At 33.5% G+C, this 23,703-nt stretch overlaps 1 protein-coding gene and 1 long non-coding RNA gene across 7 annotated transcripts in view; one reads left to right on the forward strand and one right to left on the reverse strand.

Annotated features, from left to right (window-relative positions):
- The window catches only part of LOC105148625 (cilia- and flagella-associated protein 58), a 550,890-nt gene that overhangs the window by 181,944 nt on the left and 345,243 nt on the right, over positions 1-23,703 (forward strand). The gene's annotated exons all lie outside the window — the stretch shown is intronic.
- LOC105151180 (uncharacterized) lies at positions 1,592-19,244 on the reverse strand. 5 transcript variants are annotated; one of them, XR_015545261.1, is made up of 8 exons: positions 18,054-19,244; positions 17,601-17,648; positions 16,991-17,006; positions 16,891-16,921; positions 16,228-16,329; positions 11,448-11,536; positions 10,800-10,983; positions 6,240-7,192 (listed from the first exon to the last, which is right to left on the reverse strand). It is a non-coding gene; the product is annotated as an uncharacterized LOC105151180 (long non-coding RNA). The 5 variants fall into 5 exon arrangements; XR_846804.2 differs by lacking the exon at positions 16,991-17,006 and having other exon boundaries at positions 6,240-10,983; XR_015545260.1 differs by lacking the exon at positions 11,448-11,536 and having other exon boundaries at positions 16,891-17,006.

Here is a 23,703-nt window from a genome sequence, read left to right on the forward strand (position 1 = left end):
TGTTCATCTATTTCAGTTTTTCCAAAAATTTTAATTAAAATTTTATATAAATCTATTTGCATAGGAGATCAATAAAAACAATAAAAGTGCTTTTTGGAAACTTCTTTTATGTATCCCATGTACTTTCCTTTATATTTTAATTCAATCAACGAATTGATAGGATCAAGGAATTTGTTAATATCTAATTCGCGGATGATAGCTTCTTCCTTAATTTTTCTTAAAGTACATTGTTGTGGAAGATATGGCGGTTCAGGATATTCACATGATAAATCTTCTACAGCATTATTACGCTACTGTCTTGATTGTTTATTTAAAAGTTCTTCTCCAATTATTATTCGAATATTTCCTTTTATTGCTTGTTTCTCTTCATGTGATATTTCAGAAGTGTCCACAGTTTGAACTCTTAAGATAACACCTATATCAGGAGCTGGATCAAATAAAGTATGAGCCTTAAATATAGCACCCTTACAAACACCATATATTTTTAAATATAGCGAATAATACAAAGGCATACACCACAACGCAAGATGTTCGAAGCTAAAATTTTATATTTTAATAGATTAACAATAAAATAAACATTTCGACAATCAAATTAGGCCATCTTCAGTATTACAAAGTTTCTTTCTCTAACTTACGCATACATACATATTTGCGAAAACCGTATTAGAGTTATATGAATCACGTTAAACCTTGTACAACAAGATTGTTCGTTATACGTAGATATATTTTTCTTTTCTGGAGAATTATCATTAAAAGAAGTTAGTAGTTGTGTAGTCATACGCTCAAAAGAGAAATGTCTAATACACCGATCCGTCCAATTCCTCCATCATGGATCATTCTTAGTTATTGAACACAATTTCCAAATTCTAATGGGCATGCATGATATTTTATTGATTATACATTTAAAAAAAATTTTTTTTATTAAAATAAAATGAGAGTAGATATATTAGGCCGGTTCTAGATCAATTCGTATTAGTGCGTATACGTATACGCGATGTGTGTGTGTGTGTGTGAGAGGGTTCGAGGGTGGGAGAAGTACGTTGCTAGACATAGCGTTTGAAGGAGGAGGTCTAATGTCGAGGGGACCGCGGGAGGGAGACAGGGCCCACCATGTTATTCTCTCTCTTCCATTCATTATGAGATGCAGTTCTATCCCTTTGTTACGGCCTTATACTTACTCATGCTCTCTCTTTTCTCATTACAGTCCCATACCTATCACATTATTCGCGTGTTCTCTTTCTCCCGCAATCCTATACCTACCATATTATTCACGCTCTCTCTTCTTCCCCCATTATATTCTTCCTCTCGTTGTCTTTTCTTCTCGATTTTATTAAGATGGGTGTGTCTAAATGTATAACTAAATGTGATAACTTTTTTTAGTTGTAATAAACGCCTTATCAGCTAATATACGGAGGAATAGTATAGGAACAAAGGAATAAGTAATTTTAAACACAGAGTAATATTTATTAAAATTTATTTTTTGATATTCACATTTTTTATTCATGTAACGTATAGTATACAATTTAATCCAAAGCGTATGCTACCAATTCACATTTTATAAGGGAACTTTTATCAAATATTGTGCAACATATTTACAGCATTGCGTTTATTAGTAACACATTCTTGACGTAAATATGAAATAAAATATTTAAATTTCTCATTCGTGTTATACACATTCTGAGATAGTCCTATATATATTATACATGCTCGACACAATGTTCGTGATCAAGCATGAAAAACAAGGTTGATGGCATCATATACAAATATTTACCACATAATGATAATTTTATTTTGTATGTACCATACAGTTTACAAAATTCCACATTCAGATCTTGAATGATTAGGGATAATAGTGTAATTACAGACCGCAGGAGTAGCTCAATATCCTCGCGTCTATCGATGAATATCTTCCATGTTGGGTGAGGTAGGATTATTCGGTTATCTCAAGTATCATCAATTGCAATTTCCATATGGGATACAAGTCCTACGCTGATGTCTAAATATTTATAAGCCGCAGGCGTTAATGAGTATTTCCTTCCCAAGATGTAAAGAGTATAGCGAGGTTTCAAATGAGAGGATACAGTGTAAAAAGAAATAGAAAATAAGTGATTCGTAGGAAAATGTATAATATATAAAATGTGTGCACAAAATTTTTTATGTAATTATACACAAACTTACTGTCTCCCGCGTGCTTCATCTCTTTATTGAATCGGAACGTAATAGTTCATAGCTTGAGATTTTTTTCTTGGAGAACTTAGCAATAGCTGTCTGAAAGACTGATTTGATAATGTTGTCCAGGTTCTTCTTTTAAATAGTACTCCCTTCTACATTTTTTTACATATCCCAAAGTAAGGATTTTTTTCTTTTTAGATACTTTATATTTCGAAGAATACTTGTGATATGGTTGAAGGATATCGGATATGAGGTAGTAAGTGCCATAAATGTATTAAATTAAATTGATTCGATCGCTAAGTTCATAGCATCATGTATTAGTATTGCGAGTAAGCGCGTTTCGCAATCCAAGTTCTCTACCGCAAATAAAATATATCATCGATGAACAATATTGTTTATTCATTTTTTTTACACACAGAGTAATGGAAATTCACAACTCTCAATTATAAATGTTTTAAAGTATATATAATACTCTCACAGATGTTTCTTCTGTGGTGGAAACTATGTGACTGATTCACTGGAGTATCATAAGAATGCACTTTGATCATATCGAACCTTGTTTGTCTAAAATGATCATATCAAACCTTTTTAATCGAATCTTTTTTTTATTACGCCAACAATAACATACATTTGTTTCCACATTTTTTTCAAATAAGAATTTTTAGCGTATCGCTGCGATTGCAATAAAATCACCCTTCGAAAACGTTCAAATACGTTAAAAACACGCGTTAAGACACGCAGCGTATTAAAGAAATGACGCGACCAGTATATAAAAACGAAAAGATACACTCATGCAGTCGAGTTTCTTCAATGTTATATCGGTATTATATGTTTGTGTATGTTTAATGGAAAAATAAATTTTGCACCTCACGAAAATGAAATGATGGAAGAAGAAATAAATGGTCAACATGAAGAAATGTCTGATCAGGAAATGTCCGATGAAGATCATGCTCTGTCAAATGATTCGTGTTTGGCAGTGACTTGGAGAACGATGATGATACAATTGAAATAATATATCAAGATTTAAATCGAACTCAAGTAAACACCTTACGTTCTGTGAAAAAGATGTGCTGCATTGAGTTCTACACTGATGATCATGGAAGATATTGCTCATCATAAGAATATACGATCAATTTTCACGTCTTCGTGCCGTTCGAAAACATGATACCGACATATGTGTGATTCTCGAAGGTTATTCCTGTTCGGAATGCAAAGGTTTTCTTTATCAAATAATGCCATGTAATATGTGTCCTATTATACATACAGTGATACAAGGTATTGTGAAACGTTTTGTCAAAAATACAAAAACAGACTAAAAAATATACATTTTCTAATGAAAAGACTGTGAAAAAAAAAAGATATTATAATATGGAGCAAATGGAGCGTAATCTGATGGAATAAGCCGCTTAGTTGAATACGCGAGAAGAATTTCTTGCGTGGGAATAACGATACAATGATTTCATCAAATCACTGGAGGAACCAAACAGCATTAAACGTCCGCGATTACCGATCGGTGTTAGACAATCGTTGATCGCGCGACTCGAAAGTTTAAAGGATTCGGTGCGTGGACGTTTCAAGTGAGTGACGGATACAGCACGGGACTCAGATGGAACGAGATAGATACCGCGAAAGCCGTATACTGACCGGCGCGGTAATAAACTCTGGCCACATCAAATCTCGCCAAGTTCTTGAAGACACGAGAGAAATTATGCTTGAGCGTGTGTAAATTGTTATGCAGAGACATAACAATATTAAAGTAAATACCGTGTTTAATGGTAATTTATATCAGGTGCAAACAAAAGTGTCAAAAGTAAACAAATAAAAGTGTCAGTAATGAAAGAGTATGAAAGACTATGAACTCTTTAATTCGTCCGATTTACAAGAATGGTACGTGTCGCGCATTGTCGAGTCCATCTTAGCATCGCTCGAGAAATTTCAGGAGCGCGATCAGGAGCGGGTGGACGCTGTCGCCTATCCTAATTTGACTATTAACATAAACAAATACAATCTATTGCATTCGGGATGCCATATTGAGTTACCGAGGGAAATTAAAATAAAGAAAGCGGTAATCAACGTGCAATCTTTAGACAATGCGTGTTTTGTCTGGTCGGTGGTAGCCGCTCTACATCCGACTCAAAGTTATACAAATCGAGAGTTATCATATCCACATTATACGACGGTATTAAATCTTAAAGACATCCAGTTTGCAATGACGAGTCAAATTAAAAGATTTGAAAATCTCAACGACATCTCCATCAACGTATACGGCTTCGAGAAGCAAAAGAAATAATGATTCTTTCTTTACGGCTCACCGATACGAAGAGGGCACTTTAATTTGCTTTACGTGCAGGATCCCCAGAACAATAACGCGGAGCATTTTGCGTGAATTAAGAATTTGTCCCGCCTTGTGAGCTCGCAACTCACGCAAAAAAGAGCGCAAGAAGTAATTTTGCGATCGGTATGTATATATAATTAAAAATTACGTAAAAATTTTTTATAATAAAAAAAGTTCTTTAAAAAAATAATAAATTATACGTTCTTTTTTTTCAGATGTTTACACTATTGTAGCTCGAATGCAAAATTGGAAATCCACGCAATAGACTGCGAAAAACTAAATGACTATGTCATCAGTTTACTAAGCGAAAACGACAAGTCGTTGAGCTTCGGCAACTACATCAGGAAGGAACGTATCCCGTTCATAGTCTACGCCGACTTGCATCCTGGAGAAGACGGAGAGAGATATCGAAACATTCAACTATACGTATACCAGCATCATCGGGTATTTAGTTTAGCATATTATGTCCGCTGCTCGTACGATGATTCGTTGCATATAAGTTTCATCGCGGTAACGATTGTGTCGAGTGGTTTACCGAGGAACATAAAAGTTTAGCATATAAAATAAAGACTATCTTGTCTACTAACGTTCCCATGGCAGATTTTACGTAAGATAATATGATAAATTTTAACAACTCTACGCACTGCCACGTGAAAAACCGTTTGCACCGGATGACACGCGGGTACGCGATCATTGCCACTTGACTGGGCGATACAGAGGTCCCGCGCATTCAAATTGTAACTTGAATTACAGAGATTCATATTGCAGCATTCCCATAGTTTTTTATAATTTATCGGGATACGACGCGCATTTTATTATCAGGATATAACTATCGTATATAAAAGATAAGTAGATATACTTCCTATAACAAAAGAAAAATATATTTTCTTCATAAAACATGTCGACGACACTGCAAATAATAAGAAAAAAATGTACGTTTTATAAAAATAAATTTACGTTTTATTGATCCTTATAAATTTCTCAGTGCCAGTTTACAAAAATTGGCGTCGTATCTCGATAAAGATAAATTGGAAATTACATGGTCAGAATTTTTCAACCTCAGTGCGAAGGATTTCGATCTTCTTATATGCAAAAGCATATTTCCGTACGAGTACATTGACACATCGAAAAGTTAGAGGAAACCGAGTTACCATCGCACGAATTATTTTATAGCTCGCTGGTGAAACTGTATCCGAGAGCGATTACGCGCACGCCGTCAACGTGTGGCAGCGGTTCACCATTTGAACGGTGAATATAGCGTCTGTATTTAAAGACAGACGTTTTGTTGTTAGTCGACGTTTTTGAAAATTTCCGTAATAATTGCATCGCGAGTTATGGACTCAATCCCGCGTATTACTATACACTACCAGGTTTTACATGGGATGCGATATTAAAACATACACGTAAACATACATGTAAAATTCGAACTTCTTACGGAGATCGACATAGTCATGTTCATCGAACGCGGAGGTCTGATCCAATGTTTAAAAACAGATACGGGCTAACAATAAGTACATGCAGTCGTACGATCCATCGACGTTCCTTATATACTTTGACAATATACATTATACACGTTATATACGTTAACAATCTGTACGGTTGGGCAATATGTCAACCATTATCATACGCCGATTTTCGATGGGTCGATGAAGTAGAAAATTTTGATGTTATGACCGTCGCGACAGATTCACCTACGGGTTACGTTCTGGAGGTAGACTTAGAGTATCCGTAACATCTTCACAACGCTCACACAGACCTACTATTTTGTCCGACGCGCGAGAAATCACCCGACAAGTGAGAGAAGAAACTCCTCGCTACGTTGTATGATAAGAAGCATTACATAATGCATTATCGTAAACAATGTATTCATTACGGTCTCAAAATCGTCTACGATGATATTATGCAACGTGATATCAATCGATTCGATTAGCGATTATGCAGTCGATAATGCATTGTATTCCGCTAGCTAATAAAAAAGTTCCGCACTTAATGAAAGATGAAAACAACGGCATGATCATGACCGAATTCGTCGGGCTTAGAGCAAAAATGTACGCTTTGCGCGTCGATGGAAAGGAAAATACGAAGAAGGCAAAAGGAGTCAAAAGTAATATTATAGCGAGATCGATAACATTTGATGATTACATGCAATGTCTAAATAATGAAATCGAAATGAAGCACAGACAATCGTGCATAAGATCGAAATTACACGAAGTATACACGATATTGAAAACAAAAATTGCTCTAAGTACGGTGACAAGTGATATTATACATTGTGCCAGATTCTACAGACATGCTGCCATGGCGACATTATAAAATATTATTATATAAAAGAAAAGAGAAATAAGTAAAATGAATCTCATTTTTTGTACACTTATATATTTGTAATAAAAAATTTATTTTTTTGTATCTTTATATTATGTATTTTTTTAATTAAAAAAATATCAGTTACATGTTTGCATATTGTAATAAATTTATACTGATATATAATTCATAGAAATACATTTATTTATAACACATTGTCCTTATGTATCCATGAATTGTGTGAATTATCAAATCTCAGCCATTTCACGTAAACGTCATTCCCCTTTTTGCGCAACACTTTTTCAACAAGATATACGTCGGGATTATCGACGCGATGTAACTCATACTCGTAGAATCCTCCAGCAACCGGTTTTCCGCGATAATCTTCCAAAAGATACGTTACGGGATTAGTTTTCTGTTCTACTTTGATGATTCTAAATATCTCCGCGATTCAATGGCGTGTAACCTCGATCGAAAGATCGATTTGAATGTGTTCACACGTACGAGTTATCCACTTTGAATCGCGGGAGTGTGTGTGCGGTCTTTACGCTACTGTTCACCGTGTTTAAAAATTTGTTGGCGATTGTGGGATAGTTATATTTTCGTACGTTGTACTCTGACACGAGACGCGGCAGCAAGTCGATCCATTTGTAATTTCCATTGTGCGTAAATTGTTTTCACATATCGTTTTTCAATGTACGATTGAACCGTTCGACGACCGACGTCTTCATTACGGAATACGTTGAATAATGATTTATGTTGTGTTTTTTCAAGAGTTTTTACATGTTTGTGTTGAAAATTCTTTTCCCATACGGTTTGCAAATTTTTCGGGCATTTTCTATCGTCTCGAATCATCTTTGCTATCGCTGTAACTATCTTATTTCCATTCTTTGTTTTGAGCGGTACGGCCCATGCATGCTTACTCAATACATCAACAACGGTAAGAATGTAGTGGTAACCTTTATTGAATCGTGTGTGAGGGCTCATTTCGACCACATCAGCCTGCTACAGGTATTCGTAAACTACGACACGTCTGTGTGGAAAATTTTTTCTCGCTGGAGTGTGCAATTCTTCTATCAGTCGCCACTTTTCAAGACTTTTCTTCTCAGACTTTTTTTTTGTCGTGGTATACAATGCAAAAAAATGTTACGAAGATCTTACGCAAACATTGTTGATCAATGTTTCGACATCGATTAAAATTACTGCATATTCCCCGTTTCAATTTATAATAAGGCCTGCTTTACGAAGCTCTTCGATAATCAATAAGATTTCGTTATCGTGCACATTGTGACCTGCCTAACACGAAGCCTCAAGTAATCAAAAACGTTCACAAGTTTAATAGGATCGTTCCCAATGAATATAATCGATTTTATTTTCATTTAGGGTCATGGCACACGGTATTACACCTTTTCTAACTTTTTTATCTAACTTGTTGTTTAGTTTCCTGGCATGTGATATGCCCATTCCAACTTGTATTTTACCTGACACCAAGAGTGCTATTATATTTTTATATTTGTACCCTTTGCTACAATTGGATTATCCGTTTTATGATTGCGACTATAAGCATTGCCAACAGTATATTTTTATATGCTAGTTTATCATTCTCTGTGTAAATATTAGGTGTTGGAATTAATTCGTAGCGTTTTACAAGTGATGGGAAGTACTTTCATTAATGTATTTTTTAATGCTCATGTGAAATAAATAACATTCTTTCATTAAAAACGCTACGAATTAATTCCAACACCTAATAGTATCGTCAGAAATTCTTTTGAAAATTAATTCACATAACCCAGGTATACCTTTGTACTTTACTCCATCTACGAAATCACTCGTGTCTAAATCGAACTATTTATCATCGAGCATCGTGCCGTTCTCATTGAGATATATGTCATAAACGTGATCCATCTTTTCTCTGTCGCCACCGAGAAGCATGTTTACGTATTTTTGTCCCGATGCAACTCTTCTCACAAACTTGTTGCGTTTGCAAAGACTGTTTAACTAACGTTTTAAACGATTCATTGGGCGTGTCATAAACATCTTCGGCTAAGGAAGAATGTAAATGTTCATACGATAATTTGTGTGATGCGGTGTTTTGCTGCCAATAGCAGCGACACAGTTCACAGAAATCCTCGTAAGATATGTCGGTACACGATTTATATGATCATTGTATACAGATTGGTATCATCCTGTTTGAACAGGATCAACAGATTTGCATTATGACGTATAAAATCGGTATCTTTGCATACGTCTGACAAAGATAGAAACAGTCGACCCATCGCAAAGTATTCTCTGATCGCATCTTGCTTATCGTATGCCACATCATCAAAGATAAAAATGGAATTTGAAAGCGCCTCATTTGGTAAAACGACATCGTTATTATTGGAGAATGTAAAATAACTAATTTCTTCAATCGGGACTAATAAATTCTCTAACTATCGATATTTTGGCTGTTGCAACGACTTCGAGTACACGTACTCGAAGCGTACGCTATGTGGACTTTCCAGTAAACTTATCAGCACGTTTGTTTTGTTGCAATTTGATAGACTGCAGATGATACCACATATATAGACATCAGTAACATGTTTCCATGTTTGCGCATTTCTTTTTCAGTCTATACTTTGTTGTCAACATTAATTACTTCGATTGTTTGCGATTGTAGCACGAACCTCATATCTTCATTCCCTCCACGATACTGATATGAATTGAAAAAATTACACCGATAGCGGACCTATTTATAGAAGCGTGTAGAGCGAAACTGCTCAGTATTGGAAATGCTTTTTATTGTGTCGGACAACTGTGATGTACATAGTTTAACCATCAAAGAGTTGGAATATATACCGAAAATTATTTTGTTACAAAAGTTTAAAAATTACATAGATCAACTGTGGGACGGATTATCTGAGCATATAAAAGCTGATTCAGAAATTCTGCAATATCGTCGATGCTTGAAACATTATAAATTGTCATCGATCGCACATCGATCCGACACCATTTATAAAAAATTGTGTGCGGGAATGCACCGCGCGGAAAGATTAGTATGAAAGGACGACACACCTTTTCCAAATTGTATTTGGAATCGCGATGATAGAAAATCTCGGCGATTTTCTCGGCGCTTCTCTAAGAGATCTTTCTTGTAGCGGTTTTACTAAGCGGTTAGCACGGCGGTTTTACGAAACGATATAGTAGAGACTCTGAACACTAAGAAGAAAAGGAGCGGCGAGATTGAAGCATTTATTGCTTTTTGGCTTGGGCTTTCTTCTTGAGAAAATCCAATAGATTTTTGTCACAATCGTAATTATTACATGTATTATTACGTTAAGTATTAGTTATACAAAATTGATTGGCGCTTTGGATTCTTTTCTAATGACGTTCAACGTAACAGTCATGCGCGACAGAAAATCCGTACGTGGGATTGGTGACGGCGCATGACGTATTCGTCGGAGCGCGGCGCTCGCGTGCGCGAATTGAATTGTTCTAGAACTTTCGATGGTCCGTTGCCGGTGCCTGTTTGCGTGTACCGAATTGTTTTGCAATGAACAAAGAACGACAAATCGCTGACTTTGACGAGGATTAAGATCATGCTCGAGATGAAATCACGAGCTCACCTCAGGCGTGCGTTCAACAACAATCACTGTCGGTCGACCGAAAGAATTCTTACTTTTTCCCGAATTAACGATCTCAAACAAATTGCGAATGTCAAGTACAACAAAAGACTGCAGCTTTTTAAATCACGTGATAAACGCACTTGCATTCGAATTATATATCCTCGGATATCAATTTTGCGATCCAGGAACGCATTTAGAAAAGCGATTGATTAGAGGCGATCGAGGCTAATTATTAATCCGTTGGACACAGCGTGTCGCGAACACGACATAGCTTATTCACGGAATAAAGATCTTGTGAAATGACATGTAGCTAATAAAATACACGCTGAGAAAGCATGGAAATATATTACTGCGACAGATTCGACTCTTGGAGAGAGAGAGCTTACCTATTCTATCGCTGCTGGGAGTCGTCGGCTCGCTGGTTGGCGGTGCGGCAGAAGTCGCAAAAGCGAACATAAATACTCGTATGATAATAAGTCCGTCCAGCGTCAATTGGAATAACGTCATAATCGTGTCATGGAGTTTACCTCGCTCCGTTCAAGCGTGGACGAAGAATCTCAACAGAGAAAACTAAGAAAAATAAAAAAAAAGTAAAAAAAAATGATAAAAATGCCTAAGGGTATTAATTATAACCAACATAGAATTGCAACAACTGGCAAAACTTAAGCGAATTCCATATTTTAGAGGTATTTTTATGCTATCTTATTAACGGAGGGAGTATACCGAAAGCAGGATCGTAAATTTGAATAATGCCAAGGAACTAGGTACTCTTTGGGTAGCGTACGCGAAGCGGGGAGATCGTGCTGTTTAGTTTCGGCAATCTTCGATCTTCAGCGAAGGAATTGGTGCAATATTTGGACGTAACGCAAATCGAGTATAATCGCACGCCTTATCAACGTTATGAAATCAACGTTATCAAAGTAACTGTGGACAACTATGTCTGCAGTTTTTACAAACGGTTGATCAATTTAAGAATTGACCACATTGTACTTTTTCAGTATTCATTTAAACATGTCACTAACATTTACGCTTACCGGTAAGAGTAGCGTCCTCGCGGCCTGCTACTTTCCGGCCGTAGATTTGAGCGATAGCGATTACGAGCTCGGTCTGACAGACTCTGAAACTTACCATACGATATCTAATATAAATTTATTGAATAATAAATTTTACTTTGATGAAGACGACAAGGTAATTATCATTCGGAAGGATCGTACGAAATACGTGAAACGAATATCTAAACATGCAATTTTACAATCTCGTCCCAATGCAATTTTACAATACTGCGAGAGAGAAAATGCTTCACAAAGAGGATGAAGAGTATCCATTGACTATCCGCTAATAACAATACAATGAAGAGCGAGATCAAATGCGCTTATCGAGTAAATTTCATCGAACCTCACAACATTAGATCACTGTTAGGATTTTCATTGAATCAAATGTTAGAACCACGACAATGGCATGAATCGGATGAATCGAAATATCATCAAACATCATTTGCATTGAATGCAACGTGACCGCGAGTGCATATAGCAATGACAAGTGCACGCGATACACGAGTTTTTGCCGAGCGTGCCGCCAGGATATAAGATATCGGAAAGACCTACGCAGATCATTTACTTTCCGATCATCGTACGGAGCATTGCAGATCTGATGCTTCGCATTGTGGATCAAGACGGCCGATTTTCGCGGAGAGGAGATCACCGTTAGATTGCATATATGGAGGCGACATCGATAAAGTGATACGACAACAATAACGTGAGATGATTGTTTCGAACGAGCAGGCGAAACAGACTAGAGACATATTTTTGGCCAGAGAGACGACAGCGCTCAAAAACATTCGATCGTTCAGTAGAAAAAAATTCACTGCGTCGAACGTTAAATTTTTATAATCATTGGGCTTTGTCGTAAAAAATATCTGAGATGGCTGTTATCTTGAATATTGGAAGCGAATCGATCTTGATGATCAAGTTTGAGTTTCACACGTACAATCCGTATGTCAACACGATGTTTGGACATAGCGGTGAGATAAGGATACTCATATAACAGCAGGATTTATACACGTTACTATGTGAAAGCATTCTCTACGTCGAAGGTAGATTGACTTCAAAAGAAGAAAATGTATAAAACTGACCAAAGCTTGGATGTAATTGCGTGGCGTTCATGTTTGATAAAATTCGATATGAACTCATGGAGATCGACCCTAGCAGAAACGTTGAAATGACTAATCCTAGGATTATGCAATCTTTTCTAATGAAATTGCATATAGCTTGTATAATGCGAGATTTCTCGAGTGATACTGCGAAAAGTCTAATGATAGACGATGGATTGTGTGCCGCAGCACACAAAAATGTTGTTTGGCTTTTGCGAAGATTGCTAACGTGTGGTAATTAACGCTCGTCATAAATTGATTTTGATTCAAGCGCGCATGGTAATAGTGGGAGATCCAGAACCGACATTTGAATTATTCAAAGTACAATGGCGTTGCATTGAAAGTTAATAAACTATCCATGCTACGAGCCTTGGAAAGTGGACGATATTTAAGTATGAGTTTTTGTTTTTGGGAACTGTACGAGTACCCCCTATTGCCGAATACAATGAAGCATTCCTGGGTCATCAAGACTGCGACTCAGCTGGAAAATTCAAGATATTTGTTATATTTGGTCTACAGACTGATAAAAAAAATATCATGACAGCACGTAAAACTTACTTCGACACCTGTAAATTAATTAATGTGAAACTTTATCTAAATTCTGAACTTTATCCGTACGATGATCTAAATCTAGACTTTGACAAATGTAGAGCCGCTATTTTGTATGATATATATTTACGTTTCCGTACGTCTTACTATCAAATCCCTCGTGGAAGAAATGAATCGTCATTCCAATTAAACTTCTTTTTGAGAGGTTTTACTCTAGTAATTGTTCTATTGACTGCTCACAACAAAATAAGTTCGTCAAGAGTGGCACTGTGGATGTATCATTAGAATTTGAATTCAAAGAGAATGTACTCGCGAATACAATCGCCTATTGCCTCATCATACATGACCGCATGATCGAATACAGTCCAATGTCCAACGTAGTACATAAGATTACGTAAATTATCGTTTTCGTGAAAGAGTAATACTTTCCTCTCTCTTTTCAATATAAGGGATAAAAATTAAGATTTTTTCCTGATTGAGCACAGTCTCAAAAAGTCGTTCGCTATGATCATACCAATGTTTGTGGATCAAAGATTGTCATTGGAAGGAGGTTTGTTGTGAAGGAAGTAGCGGTGCTGAGAAAAGGAGCCATTCTTTCTCATTATATTTTTACATGCCCTATGCCATAGAATATCTTGACAAGATCCGAAAAGTCTTGTGCTTCTTGGTTGAGTGCTTATCACCATGGATTGCAATAGGAAGACGGAATGATCCCGTACAACATCGCGAAACGTTTAATTATAATGGCTATAATCGATGCGGATGAGAATGACGACAATAAGACTCTCATATACGTTAAAGAATGTCAAAAACATGAATGATTGGTTGATATACTCGATAATGGCGACATGACCATTGAAATCTTGGATGTTGATTACGAAGATATAGAATTTTTTTTGAATAATCTAAATATTACTAATACTATGCTATGTGGAAAACATGCTAAGAATTGTGCGTTACAGAATGTATTTAAAATATACAATTGGTCGTAATGTCAAAAACAATTGCATCAATTTGAAAAAAATAAAATGTGAGATTTTTTTTTAAATATTATAATTAATAATAGATATTTTTAATTAATATTAAATCGTAAAAACAAACGTGGTTATAAATTTAACAAGTATACAAAGAAGAGCATAAGAAACCACAACACAAGTTGTAGTTTGTGATATTTAATTATTATTACATCAATTAAAACATTAAACGTTTCAGCCACAATCTGGCCATCTTCAGTAAATTCATAATATTCTTAAGACGCAGAGTTACATCTAGTTGGCATTAAATTCAATCGTCGTATGTTATGATTATATAAACGTGTTTATTTCTATGAGAAGATGCTTCGTACAATAATGTTAAAACGCCCAAAATCATATCACAAAAAGTGTAGAACGAGAATTTCCAGATTCTAATTTAAAATAAATTTGTATATCATTAATATCTTCTAATCGGAATATAAAAGAATAGAATCGTTATCTTTTTTACAGCAAAAAAATATAACGTTGAATCTCAAGTACATCTTTTGCACAGATAGAAATTTGTCGTGACATTGTGTGTTATTATTAGTCATATCGTATATTTTACCACTATTTATATATTAGGTGTTGGAATTAATTCGTAGCGTTTTTTAATGAAAGAATGTTATTTATTTCACATGAGCATTAAAAAATACATTAATGAAAGTACTTCCCATCTCTTGTAAAACGCTACGAATTAATTCCAACACCTAATATATGAGTCAACAATTTGGAAAGTTCTAGAATTATTTATTAAATGAGAGAGAGATCTTTCTTTAGAAGAGGAAGATAAACATCAGGCAAACCTTCCGTGTCACTTTGCTTATTGATACCACTTGTTAGCCTTTTATATGTATCATTTCAGAAATTCTTCTTTTCATTAATAATTGTTCTGTATCTAAAATTCTTATGTTATCCCAATCCAATTCATGCATTTCATTCAACCGGTGACGTGAAACCACTGATATCTCGGAAGTGGGTTTTTTTTATGTCAGCCTTATGTTCTTTTATACGAGTTTTTAATTTTCTTTTAGTTTGGCTAACATAAGATGATTCACAATTTAAACAATTAATTTTACAACTCCACAATGGTCATCCTTAAGCAAAGGATCTTTTCCTGTCTTTATAAATGTATTCAATTTATTCATAGGTTTATAAGCTATATTAAACCCATGAATATGTGAAAGTTTTTTGAACTTTTCCGATACTTTGCTTAAGTATGGTATCGTGAAAAATTTTTTCTTTGAATTCGCATTAGAATCATATTCATTATTATTTTCTTCGCGATTTTGATCTAAATTAGTTCTATTCTCCAATGTTCTTATTCTATTTTTAATTGTTGAAAATATGAATTTAAGAGGATAATCATTACTTAAAAAAGTATGAATTAAATCAGAGATGTTTTTTTCATGAAATTTATAAAAGCAAAATTCTATCAAATTGCCCATTTTGAAAAAAAGAATTGACAGACTTAAATACAATTTTATTTTTAAATATTTGCGGGTAGAAGAATTACAAGACGCTTATAAACATCTTGAGCAAATAAAATTCGAAATGTTTAGCATGTGTAGACAAATTGAAAAACCAAATAACATAGCTCATTCTTTCTTTCGAAGATAAGAAATTAATTTTGACATAATGTGGCGAAAGGAACAAAACAGAATCAATAAAAAAATCATCAACTTACGTGCTAAACATATTTCCAGAGAAAGATCGAAAATTAAAAACATTAATTATAATATAATACAAATTGCGGACTCTGAGATGGATGATGATACTTTTTGTGCACCTTTGATATTAAAAAAATTATCAACTAAAAATACGAAGCTAATAATATATAATCACTTTATAATATTAATATTGATCCTGACAGTTTTAATACAAATTTTAACATAGTAAATATTACTATTACACTATTGAAATAGTAGGTGTCTTTCTTACAACATTTAACAAAAAAACAAAAGCATGCAGACTAGTCGAACGCGCACCTTGCAATGACAAACGAGCAAAAATTTTAAATGTAGAGACATTCGAAATCCAATAATGCCGGATGACAGACATTCACAATCGCTAAAAGCATGCTAGGTTATAGGCTGGCATTACCCAAGCAATAATCTGACGTCCTGTGATATCCGAAATATGTCCCATTTATGTCACTATATGTTGGACGACTAATGTATGTCCCAAGGATGTTGTGTGGACGTCCTACAATAATACATATTATATTTATAATTGTAATATATAATATTTTGAATAATATATATAATATTTTCTTAATAGTGAAAAAATTTCGCTGAAATTATTCCACGTTTTGGAACATTTCAGTGAAATTGCTAAAAATTTGCTGAAACTTCATTGAAAGTGAATTTTTTAATTAACATATATACTGAAAAATCACTGAACCGAAATTTCTTTGAAATTCTTACTGAAATTTATCTGAAAATTTTGCTGAAAATGAATTTTTTTGTCGAAAATGAATTTTTCAATTAAAAATCGCTGAAATTTTTTTGAAATGCTGAAACTTTGAAAAGTGTTCCAAAACGTGAAATAATTTCAGCAATATTTTTCCACTAGGATAATTTTATATATTGTAATAGTTTATTTCTTTGTAGTTATCTATGTAGTTTTATCTATGTAAATTTTATGTACAATTATATATATTTATCATTTCTTCAAAGTGATTATTTATGACAAATTATTGTTAGTATTAATATTGTTAATAGTTTAAAAAAAATATATATATATATTTTTTTTTTTGAGCCTTACCGTTCACTTCATCGGGACAAGGATCCCCATCCTGGAACAATAAGATTCACAGAAATGTTGGCAATATAGCAATTAGAATTACAACACGGCAATAACTCACAAACCCTCCGGCATCTCTGAAAATCATTTTAATTTTGAAATGTTTTTTTATTAAAAATCATAAAAAGTTCAATTTTATTGTATCACCTAAGATTACAAACATTTAAAAAATAGCTATTTTATATACGTATTACGAAAAGTCAAAAGGTAAAATGTTTCAACGAAATTGACATTTCAATTTAAAGAACAGGAAACATCATGAAGAATGGAGATTAAATTTCAAAACATTCATGTGCGCAGAAACTAAAATCAGATTGATATAATTTTTTGTTGCAGAGAATATATATAACTATAGATGAAACAAATAAAAGTTTCTTCTTTTTTAAATATACAGTTATATATTACTTACACTTTACTTACCAAGATTAATATAGCTTTATACAACTATACAACACTTTATATGGTTTACAGCTTTATAAACTAAATTTTATATCAGATTTTATACACTGCATAACAAGATCTTATACAAGATATTAAAAGGATATGAATGAAGACAAAGATAATGAATTAAGAATATAATTGTAGAATTAATAATAAATGTTGAGATAGAAGTTATTCTTATCGCGAGTTTTTGGAATTCTATCTGCTGCTCGCCGGAATCAATTAATTACCTTCAATGAAACAATCATCGATATTGAGGTATCGCTTTTTAACGGCATCTGTAAATGATAAATAGTGATCGTGTACGAATAAAAATAGTGATAATAGATAGTGATAAATAGTGATAAATAGTCATAAAGAGTGAACATATTGGATACGTGATCACGGTTGCATTCCATTTCTGTATTCTATTTAACGCTCGCAACATTCGTGGAATCATTTCATCTTTATCATCTATCAAATGTTAAACAAGGACAAACGATATTCGCGAGCGTTGCGAGCATTAAATAGAATACAGTCCACGTCGAAAAACTCGATCTACATAGTACGCAGAACGCGGATCGTAAGCTTGTTGTTGATTTTAACCTTGATTGCAGATTGATGTATAATGAGCTTGCGACTTGCGAACTGCTATTCTGCGTGATATGTAGATCGGGCTAAAAAAAAAGAGATAGAACACTTACCGCATTGAAGAGTCAATCAGACAAGAGTGTGGTCAAGAGTGTGGTTGATCTCATACTTTGATTTTAGATTCTCGAAGACCACAATTATAGCAGACCATATCAGATCAAAGCAGGTCACACACTCACGACAATAATAGCAGAACAGCATGTACTGCCTTAGAATTACACAACAAAATATACAGAAACGAGTTTTCGACGCAAATAAACCACACGATACGTTGGATAAGCAATTGCATGTGACTACGTGTAATTTCGAAAACAATCCAATCGCGGATTAATTTAAGGCGTACTCGCACGATGGCTCCACCGCAGCGCTGCACTCTGCAGGGCGCACATAAATAAAGTATTTTTCACAGTGACATGTTTTGTACATAGTACAATTATAAAGAACGGAAAGATCAATAAAATAGTCTATCAGTATCTATAGGAATTACGCGCATACATCGCGCTCTATTATGATTGTTTTATATATTATACAAGGTGCGTCCCAAAATTTTCCGAACTTTTTCAATAGGGATAGGTCGGGTGGCGCCATCCGTGTGTTCGATTGCGCGTTTGAAAGGTACATCCCTAGCTGACTTCCAGTAAAAATTTCATGACATTTGGTTCAGTGGAAACGAAGTTATGGCGTCTCAAGTGTCAGTATGTTGTATACATCGGTACGAGAATGAACTTCGAACAAAGAGCCAATATTAAGTTTTGTTTTAAACTTGGTAAAACATTTACCGAAACCCATAATTTGATGAAACAAGTTTATGGTGATAATTGTGTAGCCCGTGCCAGTGTTTATGAGTGGTATACGCGATTCAAGAACGGTCGTGAGGACATAAATGACGACGCACATACAGGTCGCCCAAAATCGACAATTAACGAAAATTCCATCGAAGTTTTTATGATTCCAAGGGTATTGTGCACAAAGAATTCGTTCCAGCAGGCCAAACAGTTAATGCTGTATTCTATGTAAGCGTTTTGAAGCGTTTGGTGCACCGCATTCGTCGTATTCGGCCAGAATATCGCGAAGGAGGAAGTTGGCGCTTGTTACACGATAATGCGCCATCTCACCGTTCGACACTTGTCACTGATTTTTTGACTAAAAATCACATTTTAACAATCAACCATTCCCCGTATTCGCCTGATATGGCACCTTGTGACTTCTACCTATTCGGCAAAATGCATTTGTCCATGAAAGGAAAGCGGTATGTGGACGTAGAAGACATCCAAAGGGCTTGTACCACTATTCTGAAGGACGTGCCTTTGAACGACATAAAACACTCATTTGAAATGCTTTTAGATCGTGCCAAACGTTGTATTGAGTCCGACGGGGACTACTTTGAATAAACAATTTGAATTTGAAAAAAAAAGTAAACCGTTGTTGTTTTATTTCAAAAGTTGGGAAAATTTTGGGACGCACCTTGTATATATACACATTTTTTTAAACTATTAACAATATTAATACTAACAATAATTTGTCATAAATAATAACTTTGAAGAAATAATAAATATATATATATATATATATATATATATATATAATTGTACATAAAATTTGATTAGATAAAACTATTACAAAGAAATAAACTATCACAATATAAAATTATCCTGGTGGAAAAATGTAAAAAATACAATATAAAATTATCCTGATGGAAAATTGCTGAAACTATTCCACGTTTTGGAACATTTTTCAACAAAATTTCAGCCTTTCATAAAAATTTCAGTTCAATTTCAGTGATTTTTAGCTGAAAAATTTATTTTCGACGAAATTTCAGAAAAATTTCAGTAAAATTTTCAGACAAATTTCAGCAAGAATTTCAGAAAAATTTTGGATTTCAGTGATTTTTCATATATGTTAACTAAAAAATTCACTTTCAGTGAAGTTTTAGCAAATTTTCAGCAATTTCGCTGAAATATTCCAAAACGTGGAATAATTTCAGCGAAACTTTTTCACCGAAGTATTAATATTAAAAAAATGTTATATATATTATTCAGGACATTATTAATATAATTAATATAATTCAGGACAATTATAAATATAATATTATTATAGAATGTCCATACAACATCATTAGGACGTACTTTAGACGTCCAACATATGACGACATAAATGGGACATATTTCGGACATCCCAGGACGCCAGATTGTTGCTTGGTAGTCACATGCAGTTGCGTGTCCAACGTACCGTGTGGTTTATTTGCGTCTCGAAAACTCGTTTCTGTACATTTGTGTGATTCTAAGGCAGTACATGCTGTTATACTATTATTGTCGTGAGTGTGTGATCGAATTTTAAATGTCAATTAAAATCTTTCCTCAATTTCATCAAGAAAAGGAAGCATTACACGATCACCGTTAAATATCGACAAGAGAATCAATCAATCAATTTGAAAAAGGTAATATTACGTTTTCTATGATATTTAACAGAATGTTATTCATTTATTTTATATATTATTTTGTATATTATATATCTTTTAGATATTTCAAATATTACTTCACAGCCTGGATATAGCACAGATCATATAGTAATGGAAGAAAATCAATTGATCAATCAATCTGATCGACAAATTCAGGCGCAATTAACTAAAACGACAACTACAAAGTTATATGAGGGGGAGACAGGTATATTTTATTGTTGTAATATATATTCATATATACAGATTCCATTTTATCTTTTACAACAAATATCGCGAAACAAAAGAAACGAAAAGATATTTTTTAAAAAGTTGTAGGGTTCGAATGGGGACATATGAAGGTATCATTGGTTTGATCTTGGGTGACTTGCCCAAAATTGACTGACTTCGCCAAAGTTAGTTAATTTTTCATCAGATTATGTCAATTTTTTAAATACAATATCCTATTTTTTATTCCAGAATGTAATAGTTGGTGTCAAGGGCTTTTTAAAACACTACAATAGATTCAAACTAAAACATCTTGAATGTTGTTTAGCATTATAAAATTGGAGGTTATTTTTCTTATTTTCATTTTTGTAAAAATTCATTTTTACATAAAAATGAAAATAAGATAAACAACCTGCATTGGCTTTGATCTTGATATGTATTATTCAGGTCATGATGGTGAACAATATTCAAGAGATTTTAGCCATCTTTTGTCGAGATATTGCGGTGTAAAAGTTAAAATGGGACATCCTGCGTACAATAAATATTTTTTTATGTAATTTCTAAATTTTATATTAATTTTACATTAATTTCTAAATTTTTCAACAGTTTTTGAAAAACAAATGATAAGAGATCTGACAATGATCAAATTCGATATATGAGCAATTCTGGAAACAGTGACAACATTGAGCCAGAACTGGATTAACAGACATAAAGAAACTTTTGTTGAGAGGAATGAGCAAAAACAGGAAGAAAATATTTTGCCAACTTTTGCTTTACAAAATTGGAAAAATTTCCTGGATTTGGAAAATTTATTACAAACCGAAGACACTGCACGAGCACAACTTGTAAGTCTGGCTATGTATACTTGTATTAATTATCATTACAACTTAATATATGTTAATCACAATGGCGTATTTGAGAGGATATTAATATTAAAATATTAATATTATAATATAGTGATAGGATGTAGTTAATGTTATATTGACAGAACTTTTATTGTATTATACGTATACAAGGTATCTTTAATCGATTAAATCACCCATCATGAGCAGATGGGCAGAGTGGACCGAATTGAGTCGAAAAGTCCTGTACCATTTTACAGTTGATGCAATATTTAACGAGATATTAATGTTTAAAGATAGGCGAATATATATTGCATGGCGCGTCGGCCGGGCCGCGAGGAACGAGGATGGCCTGGTAGGCGAGCCACTTAGAACGGCGCGCTTGCCAAGTCATCCTCGCTCCTCACGGCTCGGCCGGCGCGCCATGCGATTGATGAGGACAGTCGACCGTTCTTCCGGCAGTAGTAGGCTGGTCGGACATACGTATATATTCGCCTATCTTTAAACATTAATATCTCGTTAAATATTGCGTCAACTGCAAAATGGTACAGGATTTTTCGACTCAGTTCGGTCCTACTTTAACTTTAACCTGCTCATAATGGGTGATTTAATTGGCTGAAGATACCCTGTATATATGTATATAATTTGAGATATTTATATAAAATGTTTGTTTTAATTAATGTTCCAAGTCAAACAAAAATGGGAAAGTAAAATGAAACAATACGTCAAAAATAATAATTTTTTTTTAATGATAATGCATTGTATGATAGTTGAAACATTTTAAGTTTCTTTTATTGAATCTGAAAATATTGTAGTAAATATAAAAACTAATAATTTTTTTACTCTTTATTGTTTAAATATTAACTGCCACTTTTTAGTCATCCTATAATCAAACATTATAGAGAAAAATAAATCAATTTGTCATTTAATTCTTTTGTTTCTTTTAAAAGTAAAATATAAAATAAAATATGTTTTTTACCTACGGAGGAAAAGATTCAGCCAACTTTATACGACACATACTGGCATATGTCTTTGCTCTTAATTTAGCTCTTAGGCCAATTCTACAATGTGCTTTTTTGTTTTCTGTTTTTTGCTGTTTGTCTCATGTCTTATTGACCAAAAAGGCAAGAGACAAACAGTAAGAAACAGGAAACAAAGAACACATTGTAGAATTAATTTTAAAGTTTCATAAAGTTGGGAAGGAAGTAGAAACAGAGATTGGAAGGAACTTATTTTGCCCATATATTTTTTGGTAAGAGAGAATCTAAAATGAAATCTCATAAATATGAAATTATAGAATTCTGTAATAAAAAATTTAGTTTTCTTACAAATAAGTATATATAAATTATATTCTTCTGTAAGGAAAGTTTTAATTTTACAAATTCCTGTAAACCTTGTTTCTTAACACAAGTAAACAACTCCTATCAAACATTTCACAATTACTCAGATTTATGCAGGACAAAAAATTATATTTGGAATCCATAATTTTATATCTTTTAAAATTTGATTTTTTTATATAGTATAACTCCGGTATTTATGTCACGCGGGGATTTATGCGACAGAAATCAGATAAAATAAAACGAGTGTTGATAATTTGGAGATTCTGTATAACATGACGATCATATTTATTCATTTATAGATGAAAAAGATATCGCAATATGATGATGATTGTTTCATTGAAGGTATCGTAATTAATTGATTCCGGCGAGCAGCAGACAGAATTCCAAAAACTCGCGATAAGAATACGGAATAACTTCTATCTCAACATTTATTATTAATTCTACAATTATATTCTTAATCATTACCTTTGTCTTCATTCATACCCTTTTAATATCTTGTATAAGATTGTTATGCAGTGTATAAAATCTAATATAAAATTTAATTTATAAACCTGTAAACCATATAAAGTGTTGTATAGTTGTAAAAGAAATGTTTTATAATTGTATAAAGCTATATTAATCTTGGTAAGTAAAGTGTAAGTAATATATAACTGTGTATTTAAAAAAGAAGAAACTTTTATTTGTCTCATCTATAGTTATATGTATTTTCTGTAACAAAAAATTATATCAATCTGATTTTATTTTTTACGCACATGAATGTTTTGTAAATCTAATCTTTCTTTTGTAAATCTAATCTCATCATTCTTCATGATGTTTCCTGTCCTTTGAACTGAAATGTCAATTTCGTTGAAACATTTTC

Source organism: Acromyrmex echinatior, chromosome 5 (genome assembly GCF_024713525.1).
Source record: "Acromyrmex echinatior isolate Ae372 chromosome 5, ASM2471352v2, whole genome shotgun sequence".
Lineage (NCBI taxonomy): Eukaryota > Metazoa > Arthropoda > Insecta > Hymenoptera > Formicidae > Acromyrmex > Acromyrmex echinatior.